We start from the raw sequence: 12,721 nt of genomic DNA, 5'->3' as shown, positions 1-12,721 counted from the left end.
CAAAAAGAAAAAAGCCGGAAGTGGCGCTGTGGCTCAAGTGGTAGAGCGCTAGCCTTGAGCTGAAGAGCTGAGGGACAGCGCCCAGGCCCAGAGTTTAGGCCCCACAACCGGACCCCCCCCCAAAATAAAACAAGAAAACAGATATAGGAAGCAATCAAGGTCTATACCAAGTTCTCACTTATTTGAAGATACTATATCAAGTCATCAAAGGGTCCACTGATTGTGGACTCACTTAACCCAACAGATTCCTAAGATGTCTCTCCAGTTCATTTTGTTTTAGGACATGGGGGAATTTGAGAGCAAGTTGAAGCTAACTCCATGTGTCTGAATTCATGCTAATGTCCTTCAGTGATCTTTTTGCATGGAAATGTGAAATGTTAGCCATTGAAAACTGAGACAAGAAAGAAATTCATGGAGAAGAATTGTATTAAACTTCCTAAAACTGCCAACATGAAAGTTAATCCCCAGTGAAAGTTTTAACTGGCACATAGGAAAGAAGAATAAACAAAATTTATGTTTTATGTTTGCTTTAATTTCATGGTGAATGTTTTCAACCTAGTTAATTATGTGTGTGTGTTTATAACCAAAAAATAAATAAATAAATAACTCCCAGGGGAAATGATGGAAAACTGAAAAAATGCAAAGCCACAGAACTACTTGAAATTGAAATAACAACAACACTTAGCCAGATATAAGGCAAACAAGATGAATGTATAAAATACCTTATAACTAAAAATATCAACCTAAATGCAAATTTTTCTCCCTTATATCAAGGCAAAAATTCCTGGTAACCTCCTCTGTTCTTTCATTCATGACATCAAGATGAAGATCCTTTCTAAATGTTAGTCCTACCTAAATCTTGAGAAATTTCAGTGTTATAAAATTTGATACTGTGCAATTTGGTGCACATTTTCTGAGAGAATGTGATTTATTAACTATCTCTGTTCAGTTATAAACAATATAGTGTAATATTGAGGAATGCTATGCAACTACTTTTTGAACTTCTTTCTGTCCACGGCCCTGGGTCCAGTGTCTTACTTCATTATGGTAAATGAAACCCATGTGAATTAACTGGATCTGCTCACTTCTTTGTCTGCACTATTCTTCATTGTACCTACTTAGTATAAAAATACTTAAATATTTGGGCAAGTTTACAAAGCCAAAAGTGACCACATATGTTGATTTCTCCCTGTAGATGAGGCTTCAAGTTGCATAACTACCATTTCTGTGAGCAGCTTTTCCCTATCCATATGATTTTTAAAGGTTTTATTTGACCTTGAATAAAGTGACATGACCCTCGTCCACTACTGAAGATATCAGTCATATTTATCAGGCTGTAGATTTTAATTTGGCACAATTTGGCACCAAAAAAATTCAAACACAATCTGGTCACATCATTATTTATTTACATCCAACTAAAGGTTTTTATATAGAATTTTATAGTCAGGTCATATGCCTTTAAATAGACAGGCAAAACAGGGGAAAAGAACATTCTGTTGACAGGTAAATGTGAATCAATCTGGTTTCATTCAAAGGAAAATAATCAAGCTCTTTTCAAATAATATAAAATGCAAAATGATTGCGTGCTGGGGATGAGGGGGCCTTATCAGTGTCTCTTCTCTGAGAAATGATTGCCATTTTCTCACTGGAGAAACATATGCAGTGCTTATCTTGTGACTTTTCTGCCATCTCCAATATTTATTAACAGTTGATTTTCTGTAGTTGCTCTTTTTCCCTTCTTCCTTCCGCTAGTATAAATTAGTTTCACCAAATCTACATCTCGCTTTCATTTTCTTATCAGTGGTGGAAGGAGGGTGATTATTTCATTATTGGTTTTGAGCAGTCTTATTAAGTTGTGCAGCTCTGGTTTCAGGCGGACATTTAATGGACTCTCTTTTTTGTTTTATTTGTCTCATCATCTTAATCAAAGCCCCCTGAGACAGGCTATTTTATAACAAGAAACAAGGATAAAAGGAAATTTTGTATTGTGGCTTCTGCAGAAAATGAAGTATTCAATAGGAATTCCTGGTGGGATGAATACCACATCTTTGACTTCAAACACATGAAAACAATTGTACTCACCTATGAAAAACCTTTTAATAACTAAGATGTCTGCCTTCTCTTCTTTAATAGCCTAACATTTAAGCAGGGTCTCTCTTTAGAGGTTGAAGCCTTTCTGTATTGTACCAACAGCTCTAGTAACAAAGATTTTCAGTTCCTGAGTTTGTTTTTTCATGTGAGAATTGCATTCCCTTTTTCTATAATCCCAAACACTCTATTTTTTTATCTTGGCAGCTTTTCATCATTGCTACATAAATTTTAACATGAACTCTGATTTACTGAGCAGAAACTGTCCTGGATTCTTGGTATTGAACAACTATTGTGAAAGAGTCATGGGCTCATTTTTAGATTCAGATGATTTGGAATAGTCTCAAAGTCCTATACTGTCATCCACTACTTTGATCATATTGTGATAAGTTTTTCAGAACCAGTGTTAGAATCAGGTTAGATATTTAAGTAAAAGTCAGCATAGATTGGGGCAATTGAAAATGATCTAATAAAATCCAGTGTGTCTCCAAAATTGGTGTCTCAAGTTTTTCGTTATCTGCACACCAATGTAACAGATCTAAATAGTCAACTTCTATAATTTTAAATTGGATCTTATTTGCACTGAGACATCTTCATACACATCTATATATCTTTTGTATAATTAAATGATCCAAGGTACTAAAGAATGAATTTGATTCCTACGTGGTTTTGAAGTTTATACATTAAGTTAACTATGTTACAGTGCTTTCTGCTTCAGATATCTTCAGTCCTCCCTGAAATAGTATTAAATAGGTTTGCCCTAATAGTGTGGTATGCTTAGGGATAAACACAAAATGTCTTGGTTAATTATTGCCGAGTTAGCAAATTGTCCCATCATAATTTAGCAACTTGGACCCACTTTTTGTTAGCTCATTGTTTAGCTATACCTATGTGTATGACTTCTCAAGATTGCAATCCAGAAATCAGCTGTTACTAGGGTCATTACAAAGGGGTGGATCAAATGCAAATGGATTAACTTCCAAGTTTACTGATGTGGCTGTTTTCATGACTCAGAAGATGCCCTTCTAAGCTCCGTCCTATGGTTGTTACATCTTGGTATACCTTGGTATATCTCAAGAAATTAATTCTTTCTATTTTTTATAGTTTCTCTTATTACATATTAGTTAGCTTTACCCTTGACACAAAGGCTTCAAAGGAAAAAATGGGGAAAAAAAAAGGATGATTGGGTGGTGGGGGGAGGGGGAACCACAGTAGTTTTATGACCTAATTTCATAAGAAATATATCATCACTTTTGCAGCACTTATTTTTTCTTATAAAGAAATTTTTTTTTCAGGTAAGGGGTAGGTTTATTCATTTTTCAGACTGGCACCAGGCCATCTTGGTCCTCCATGTGGTGGGGAAAGGCCTAGGAAAGAGAGCTGGGAGAGCTGGCAAAGAGAGAGAGCTGGGAAAGAGAGAGAAAAGAGCTAGAAAAGAAAGCATCTGGAAAGAGGTGGGAAAGAGAGCTAGGAAAGAGAAGAGAGCTGGGAAAGAGAAGAGAAGGAAAGAGCTGAGAAAGAGCTAGAAAAGCAGAGAGAGGGCGTCTGGGCCTGGGCTAGGCCTTATCTAGGGTAAGGGTGGAGAAAGGTGTGGCCACATCAAATTCAGATGTGACCTCAGCAGATGCAGATGTGACTTCTTCCAGGTGTCCCAGGTGCCTAGGTAATGTAGGTAACTGGGTGGAGACTTTGCTGCAAGGAGGGTGGAGTCTGCTAGCCATCCAGGAGCAGACCTTACATTCTAGCCTTTTAATAATCATGAAATAGGCGCGGATTCTCTCTAGCTACTTCCTGTTGACAAGGGGTGTCAACAATAGGTTAAAAGGCTGAAATTTGGTCCCCTCTCAGAGAAGGCACCAAGCAACAGCTGTCCCTTGGTGGCGTGAGTCCTTAGATGAAGTCTGGAAAAGTCTCATGAGTATTGAGGGGCTGGAAAAAAAAATACTAGAGAGCAAATAAATGGCAAGAGGAAGGACTTGGGGCTGAAAATGTTGGTAGAAATGTCCCTAGCTACTTCTAATATCTGGTGACTAGGTAGAGGAGAAGTCAGGTAACAAAGGCAAGAATATAAATTCTTGTTCAGTTAATAGGTAGACAGGTATAGACATTGGATGGGCAGGCTTCTTACTTCTACTGACCTCCCGGCTCTGGTTAATTTTGAAAGGGCAGGCACAAAGTAGCTGATGTGACATCATCTCCTCTTACTCCTCTCCATGTTCCCTTGTTCCCCAGACTGGCTGAGTCTAGGTGCTCGTTGCTGGGATGGCTTGTCCCAGTTGGTATTCAAGGAGGTTTAGACTCAAGGCCTGGGCACTGTCCCTGAGCACTTCTGCTCAAGACCAGCACTGAACCACTTTGAGTTATAGTACCACTTTCAGAGTTTGGCTGGTTAGAGATACGAGTCTTGAGCCACGCTTCCAGCCTGGCTCTTTGCAGGTTAGTTGGGAGATGGAGTCTTAGGGATTTTTCAGACTGGGTTGGCTTTAAACTGAAATCTTTGCCACAAAAGCCCTTTATTATTTCCAATTAAAGCAACAAGGAGATCAAGTAGAATAAGTAGAGCTTACCTGGTTCTTATCAAGAATCGACCAACAAATATTCTGAAATGACAAAACTCATTAGATGTGATGAGAATTTTAGCACAGATATGCCCAGTATTTTAGAACCATGTAGTCAATAGAATACACAACACAAAACACAAAAGACAATACTCAAAACCTAAAATTTTGACAACAATGTTTAGACATCTTTGTTAACAAAGCACATCACATGGTTGGGCCTCAGTTACCAGGGCCTGTGAAAAGAGAAATTTGTTAGCAAGGCACCTTAGAATAGATGGATGGAGTAATAAGCTTGGCGGAAGGTTAAGGGTCAGATGGGGCCTACATTGGCTAGCCTTTGAGAGGGAACCTATGGGGGGGGGGTCCCTGGGACCCAGCCTGCGTCGCACTCTTCACGGCACAAGCCAAAAAGTTGTAGAAAAAGGATAGAAAGTTGGACATGAATGGCAGAGAGAGAGCAAAGAGAGCCTGAAATTAAACAGACTTCTGACCATTTACCGTTGAAGAGGCAAAAACTGTCTACATCTGAGTATGGCATAAAATTAGGCTCTCTGGCTTTCCAGGGAGCGCAGGAGGCATTTCAAAGGGGTTTCATGGCTCAGGCATGACTCACAGCACCCCTTTAAATGTGTGGGAGAGTCAGTCTGGTGAGTGAAGGAGAGCTGACCAGGCAGAAGCAGAGTCCCGACTCCCCCAGAGCCCTCTAGAGAGAAATGGCCAAGCCCTCAAAGCCAAGCGTCCTCGGCTTCAGAGGTGACCGGCCTTTCAGCTAAAGGCTGTAGGAGCTCTCTGGTGTGGCGCCACATCTGGACAGAGACTGAGCAACAGAGAACCATAGAGAGTAGTTTCACTTACCAGAGTAGAGAAGTGGTGTGGACGTGGATATGAAGGTCACAATGGTATCGATGGGCTGTGTCCACAGAAGACCAGATGGGTTCACAAAAGGCCGTCAGAACTGTGGGTATTCCTCAGAGTAAAAAGGGAAAAACAAAAAGAAAAAGAAAAAAGAGGGGAAAAAAAACAGAGAGTAATCCCACCTATCCTGACTTTAAGCCCTTTATCCGAGTCACAGCACCATTTATGTTAGGTTTTTAAAAAGAGGTAGCTGAGTTAAGAACAACACCAGGCACATGGTATTCAGGTAAGGGGTAGGTTTATTCATCGTTCCAGCTGGCACCAGGCCATCTTGATCCTCCACTTGGTGGGGAAAGGCCTGGGAGAGCTGGGAAAGAGAGAGAAAAGAGCTAGAAAAGAGAGAAAAGGGCTAGAAAAGAGCTAGAAAAGAGAGCATCTGGAAAGAGGTGAGAAAGAGAGAGCTAGTAAAGAGAAGAGAGCTGGGAAAGAGAAGAGGCGGAAAGAGCTGAGAAAGAGCTAGAAAAGCAGAGAAAGAATTTTTTTAATTTATTTTTATTTTTTTTGGGTCCAGTCGTGGGGCCTGAACTCTGGGCCTGGGCACTGTGCCTCAGCTCTTCAGCTCAAGGCTAGCACTCTACCACTTGAGCTACAGTGCCACTTCCGGCTTTTTTCTTTTTTCTTATGTGGTGCTGAGGAATCGAACCCAGGGCCTCATACATGCAAGGCAAGTGCTCTACCACTGAGCCACCTTCCCAGCCCAGCACTTATTTTTTCAACAGTTAATTTTTAACCTTTATTGGCATATACTAAATTGTACATAATACAGGGTTTTTAATAACACTTACATAATATGCAAATAATGTTCTTTTCACCAACTCCGTTTTTCTTTTTTATCCCTCTCTTGACTCCCCCTTATCCTTGTCCTTTCATCTGCCTAGTAATGATAACTTTACTTTCATGACCATCCTTGTTTTGTTTTGTTTCTTCTAGCAAATGAAAGGAAATTTGATTTTGTGTGACTAGCTTAACATTTCACTTAACATGATGATTTCCAGTTCCATCTGTTTTCTGGTAAATGACATGCTTTTCTCTTTTGGGTAGCTGAGTACAAGTTCATTGAGTAAAATTCCAGTGTGCTGTAAAAACATTTTTTAGTCCATTAATCCATTCATGGAAGTCAAGCCTTATTTTATTATTTGGCTAAAGTTAACACTGTCATGATAAATATATAGGAATCTCTAAAATGATTTTCCCTCTTCTTTTTATTATTATTATTATTATCCATAAGTAGTTGTACAATGGAGTTCCCATTTAACTGAGCGGTTTAGTCCTTTGAGTATGTACCTAGAAGTTGTATGGGTAAATCAGTTTTAATTTTTTTTGAAAAACTTCCTTACTAATTTCCATATTAGTTAGACTAATATACATCCCTACTACAGTGAATAATAGCAGTGTTGTGGGATTTTTTGGTAAAAATCCAAATACTATGTCCAGCCTAAATTAAAAGGTAGGGAATTATATATGAATACATCCATTTGATCCTAAATAACAGGACTTCATTCTTTACATGGATGAATAATATTCTGTTTTACACACATATACATGCACACACATATATGTATATATGTATATGTCTATGACATATTTTCTTTTTATATTCATCTATTGATGGGCTTGAGTCTTTTGATTCCATATCTAAGTCATTAGGAATAGTGCAGCAACAAACATAAGCATGCAGGTGTCTTTTTCTTATACTGAAATGATGGCCTTTGGATATAGAGTCAAAAGTGAGCTAGCTAGCTCATATAAACTTCCAAACTGTTTGCTGCAGTAGTTGAACTAATTTTCGTAATCCACCAGCAATGTATAAATTTCTTCTTCACATTCTCTCCGCATTGGTTATTTTTCATTTTTTGTCTTTTTGATGACTATTATTTTAACTGAAATGAGGTATCTCTGTTTTTGTGCTTTGTGTTTTCATAATGACTAATGATGTTGAACACTTTTTCATCAGTGTGTTGAAATTTGATCATTCTTGCATTCCACAAAAGTTTACCATATATTACAATGTGTGCTGCATATGCAAAATTCTAAAAACTAAAAGAAGAGGAAAAGGAATTCCCTACTTTCTGATATCTCAGTATAGTAAGTGGAGAGATAAGTATATAGGCAATTACAAAACATAAATTACTATAAAATATTAAGTCATCTGGTGAAATCTAACATAAACCAAAGGAAAAATAGACATGCTGATGTTGATTATTTCTAATGTGGTCTGATATATGTGGGAGAAAAGGTCAGATCAAAAAAAGTAAATGTTTCAATTTCCTTTACTAAAATGATTTTGTGATGTGTAGTTTCTAGATTTACAGAAGACTGGGCGCCTCTGTTTGTGCAGTCAACTATTACCTCAGCCTGATCAAATAACTGAGCAACTGTATATCCAGACTTCCTCATCTGTGAAATGAGGTTTAATTAGATGTTGTCCAAGACTTCATCCAGATTTTTTTTTCCTGGCTCAAGAGGATATCTTTTCAAAAGCAGTTTCTAGGGGGCTGGGAAGGTGGCTCAGTGGTAGAGTGCTTGCCTTGCATGCCTGAGGCCCTGGGTTCGATTCCTCAGCACCACATAAGCAAAAAGAAAAAAGCCAGAAGTGGCGCTGTGGCTCAAGTGGTAGAGTGCTAGCCTTGAGCTGAAGAGCTGAGGGACAGCGTTCAGGCCCCAGGACTGGACCCCCCAAAAAAAGCAGTTTCTATATGATAATTATATAATACTTTGCATATAAAAATCACTTACCTGAACCATTTGTAAATAACTATGGGAAAATCCTTCATACCTGAAAATTGTGGAATTAGATTTCTTTCACTTTTGGGATTAATTTTTTTTCAAAATTAATCACAAGGGAAGAATATGGTAAAGTTTAAAATAGTCTGATATGAAATAATTTTTTCCTGACAAAATTTTATTTTTATGGTCCATTGTAAAATTTCTCATAACTGGCATATATAAAGGGACTTTTGAGCTGAGTACTGGTGGTTCATGCCTATAATCTTAGCTACTTAAGAGGCTGAGATCTGAGGACTGGGGGACAAAGCCAGCCCAGGCAGGAAAGTCCAGCAGACTCTTATCTCCAATAAACCACCAGAAAACTGGAAGTGGCGCTGTGGCTCAAGTGGTAGAATGCTCTCCTTGAGCTGAAGAGCTGAGGGACAGCGCCCAGGCCCAGCGTTCAAGCCCCACGACTGACAAAAAAAATAATAAAAGCAAATAAAGGGACTTTAGTTTTATTCATTTTTGGTAAAACAAAAACAACAACAACAAGAACTACAAACATTCAAACATATACACGAATTATTTACTCTGAAATTCTGTAGGCAGGTTGATTTATATTCTCATAACTCCATAGCATACAAAACTCTTCATCATTCTCCCCACTACGTCATGGAGCTTCGTACTTCTAGGAGAAAACCTTTGTGACATTCAATCTTTGTTACTCAGAGCAGAGCCGATGCTCTTCTACAGTTAACTAGATCCTAAACTAGGAAAATTTCCATTACTAGTCTCAGCTTTCCTTTTCCTCTCCTTTTCCTCTTTGAAAGCAAATCCCTCGATCAAATGTTGTAAATTGTCAAAAGTGTTACGCAACAACAACATATGGGTACTACCAAAGTATATAAGTGCTACAACCACACTGAACATAACTTGGCATTACTCATTCAATTGAAACTATGCAAGATATGATCCAGCAATATCAGTTATTACTGTATCCAACATTCATACCAAGGAATACCTATAGAGATACTTCTTGTAGAATTAGCTCTAATCTGTAAAGGCTCCAATGGATGTATTACAGACATCAAATATGGTATATTTAACAACTTTCAACATGAATACATCTGAGCATACTATTAAGGAAAAACACTAGGGGCTGGGAAGGTGGCTCAGTGGTAGAGCACTTGCCTTGCATGCATGAGGCCCTGGGTTCGATTCTTCAGCACCACATAAGCAAAAAGAAAAAAGCCAGAAGTGGCGCTGTGGCTCAAGTGGTAGAGTGCTAGCCTTGCGCTGAAGAGCTGAGGGACAGCGCCCAGGCCCAGAGTTCAGGCCCCAAGACCGGACACCCCCCCAAAAAAAAGGGAAAACACCAGACATAAAATATCATATCATATATGATTGCAGTTATATCATGTTCAAGTTAGCAGTAAACCACAATGTTACAGACTGAGATGATGTTTGTCTTCAATGAGAAGATAGAGCTGCAATTGGTAGAAAACATAAGGCTTCTATGGCTAGAAATGTTCCATTTTTTTCTCCTGAGTAGTAGTTGCTCTGGTGTTTGTTTTTGAATGATCCATTGTTTTTGTTTTGTTTTGTCAGTCGTGGGGCTTGAACTCTGGGCCTGGGCACTGTCCTTCAGCTCTTCAGCTCAAGGCGAGTGCTCTACCACTTGAGCTACAGCGCCACTTCCTTGAATGATCCATTGTATATATGATGTTCTATATTAACATTGTGGTTTTGAATTCCATATTTCTTTTCAATTTTCTTGGGATAAAATTTTTAGGTTTCCAAAAAGGTTTACTTGTTCATATGTCTAGCCATATTACATTATAAAAACCTTATATTCCAGTAATTATAATATGTGTCGAGAGCTCTTGGCAAAAATTATATTAAGTGAAGTAAGCCAGGCCCAAAGAAACATAGGTCCCATGGTTTCCCTTATTTGCAATAACTAGAATATGTCTAGGACAAGTAGAAAAGGTCAAAATCTATGTACACATGGCCAGATAAGATGATGTTAAATGAAATGAACCCCAAGATAAGGACACAAGTGGTTTTTCCTTTCTTGCTATTGTTTCTAATGTATTTATAAGGTACCATGTGATTTTTTTTGTTTCTTTGTATGTTCCTCACCCACGTTATAACCCCTGTTATCACTGGATTTGATGTTGGTCTAATTTGGGAGGGGAAGGGAAAAAACAAAATGTTTAAATAGGGATACAGGTTGACCCATTGTAGTAATGAGATGTACAAGACACTATGTTGAAAAATGAACTTTACAGTTTAGGCGGGGTGGGGGTGGGGTGGGGGGTGGTAGTGTAGTTGTGGAAGTGGGAGAGATGGAATGGTAGGGGAAAAAACAAAGGAAGAGACAACCAAGCTTCATAGGAAATGTACTCATTACCTTGCTCATATTACTGTAACCCCTCTGTATAGCATTTTTACAATAAAAACTCATTAAAATGAATTCCATAATTAAGATACATTAGAGATAAGGTAATAATTGTTATTATTTTTAACAAATTTTAAATCAATCTATTTTACAAGAAAGATATAAGGGAACAAAGAGTGGAATTAGAGTAAGGAAATAGAGAGAAGAGAGAAGGAAGGAAGAAAGGAAAGAAGAAAGGAGGGAAAGAAGGAAGAAAGGAAGGAAGGAAAGAAGGAAAGAAAATATATCAGTGCATAAAATAAGGACTTAACTTTGTGAGATACATGCTTCAAATTTTATTTTTTCTTCCCTAATGTTTAAGCTAATGCAAGACGTTAGGAATTACCTTAATATTTAAATCTATGGAAATGTGAGGACACTGAAAAAATTATGTAAAAACTAGTCTAAACAAAAGGCAACTTTTTAATGACATTTCTTTAATATATAACTTTAAAGGATATCCACTCTCTCTACTTCTCTTCAATTTAGTATTAGAATGCCTAGCTACAGCAATAAGACAAGATGCACACATAAAAAGGATCCAAATAGTGAAAGATGAAGTAAAACTCTCCCTCTTTGCAGATGACATGATCTTGTATTTAAAGAATCCCATGGACTCCACTCCCAAATTACTCAAGCTGATTTGAAACTTTGGCAAAGTAGCAGGGTTAAAAAAAAATCAATGGCTTTTCTGGATGCCCACAATGAGAAGAGCGTGGCTAAAATCAGGAAAGCAACTCCATTCGTAATAGCCCCACAAAAAATAAAATACCTAGGAATTAACCAAAAAAGTGAAGAACTTCAATGATGAAAACTTTAAAAACCTGAAAAAGGAAATCAAAACAGAACTTAGAAAGTGGAAAAAGCTCCCATGCTCCTGGATTGGAAGGATCAATTCGTGAAAATGGCAATACTTCCCAAGGCTATCTACAAATTCAGTGCGATACCTATCAATATTCCAACCTCATTCTTCAAGAAAATAGAAGAAACAATACAAAAATTCATTGGAACAATAAAAGATCCTGAATAGCAAAAACAATCCTTAACACAAAGAACAGTGCTGGAGGAATATCAATACCAAATTTCAAACTCTACTACAAAGCCATAGTAATCAAAACAGCTTGGTACTGACACAAGGAGAGACCTTAGGACCAATGGGATAGAATTAACCCAGAAATGAACCTACAGACCTATAGACATCTAATCTTCAATAAGGGAGGTAAAAAATAGAATGGAAGAAAGACAGCCTCTTCAGTAAATGGTGCTGGCAAAATTGGTTAATCACTTGTAGAAAACTAAAGCTAGATCCTTATATATCACCCTGCACCAGAATCAACTCCAAATGGATCAAAGACCTCAAAGTCAAAGCAGACACTCTGAAAACATTACAGGGTGGAATAGGAGAAACCCTAGGCCTCCTTGAAACAGGCTGAAATTTTCTTAATAGAAACCCAGAAACACAACAAATCAAAGAAAGTTTGGACAAATGGGATTGCATGAAATTGCAGAGCTTCTGCATGGCAAAGGACATAACTAGAAAGATCAATAGAAAGCCCATGGATTGGGAGAAGATCTTCACTAGCATTATAATGGACAAGGGTCTCATAACTAAAATATACCTGGAACTCAAAAAATTAAATCCCTCAACAACAAATCCTCAAAGAAACAACTGCCCAATAAATAAGTGGGCTAAAGACTTACAGAGAAACTTCTATGAAGAGGAAATAAGAATGGCCAACCTCTCTAGACATAAAAGAAATGCAAATCAAAACACCACCTCACCCCATTAGAATGGTTATAATCAAGAACTCTAATAACAACAGATGCTGGAGGGGATGTGGCCAGAAGGGAACCTTACTGCATTGTTGGTGGGGTATAAACTTTTTCAACCACTTTGGAAAGTGGTACGGAGGTTCCTCAAAAGACTCCACATAGAGCTCCCCTATGACCCAACAATCCCACTTTTGGGCTTTTACCCAAAGGATCACAAACAAGACCATATTAAAGC

The sequence above is a fragment of the Dipodomys ordii genome, unplaced genomic scaffold (genome assembly GCF_000151885.1).
Source record: "Dipodomys ordii isolate 6190 unplaced genomic scaffold, Dord_2.0 Scaffold93, whole genome shotgun sequence".
NCBI classification, from domain to species: Eukaryota; Metazoa; Chordata; class Mammalia; order Rodentia; family Heteromyidae; genus Dipodomys; species Dipodomys ordii.
The sequence above is the reverse complement of the archived record's forward strand: the minus strand, read 5'-3'. Positions refer to the sequence as shown.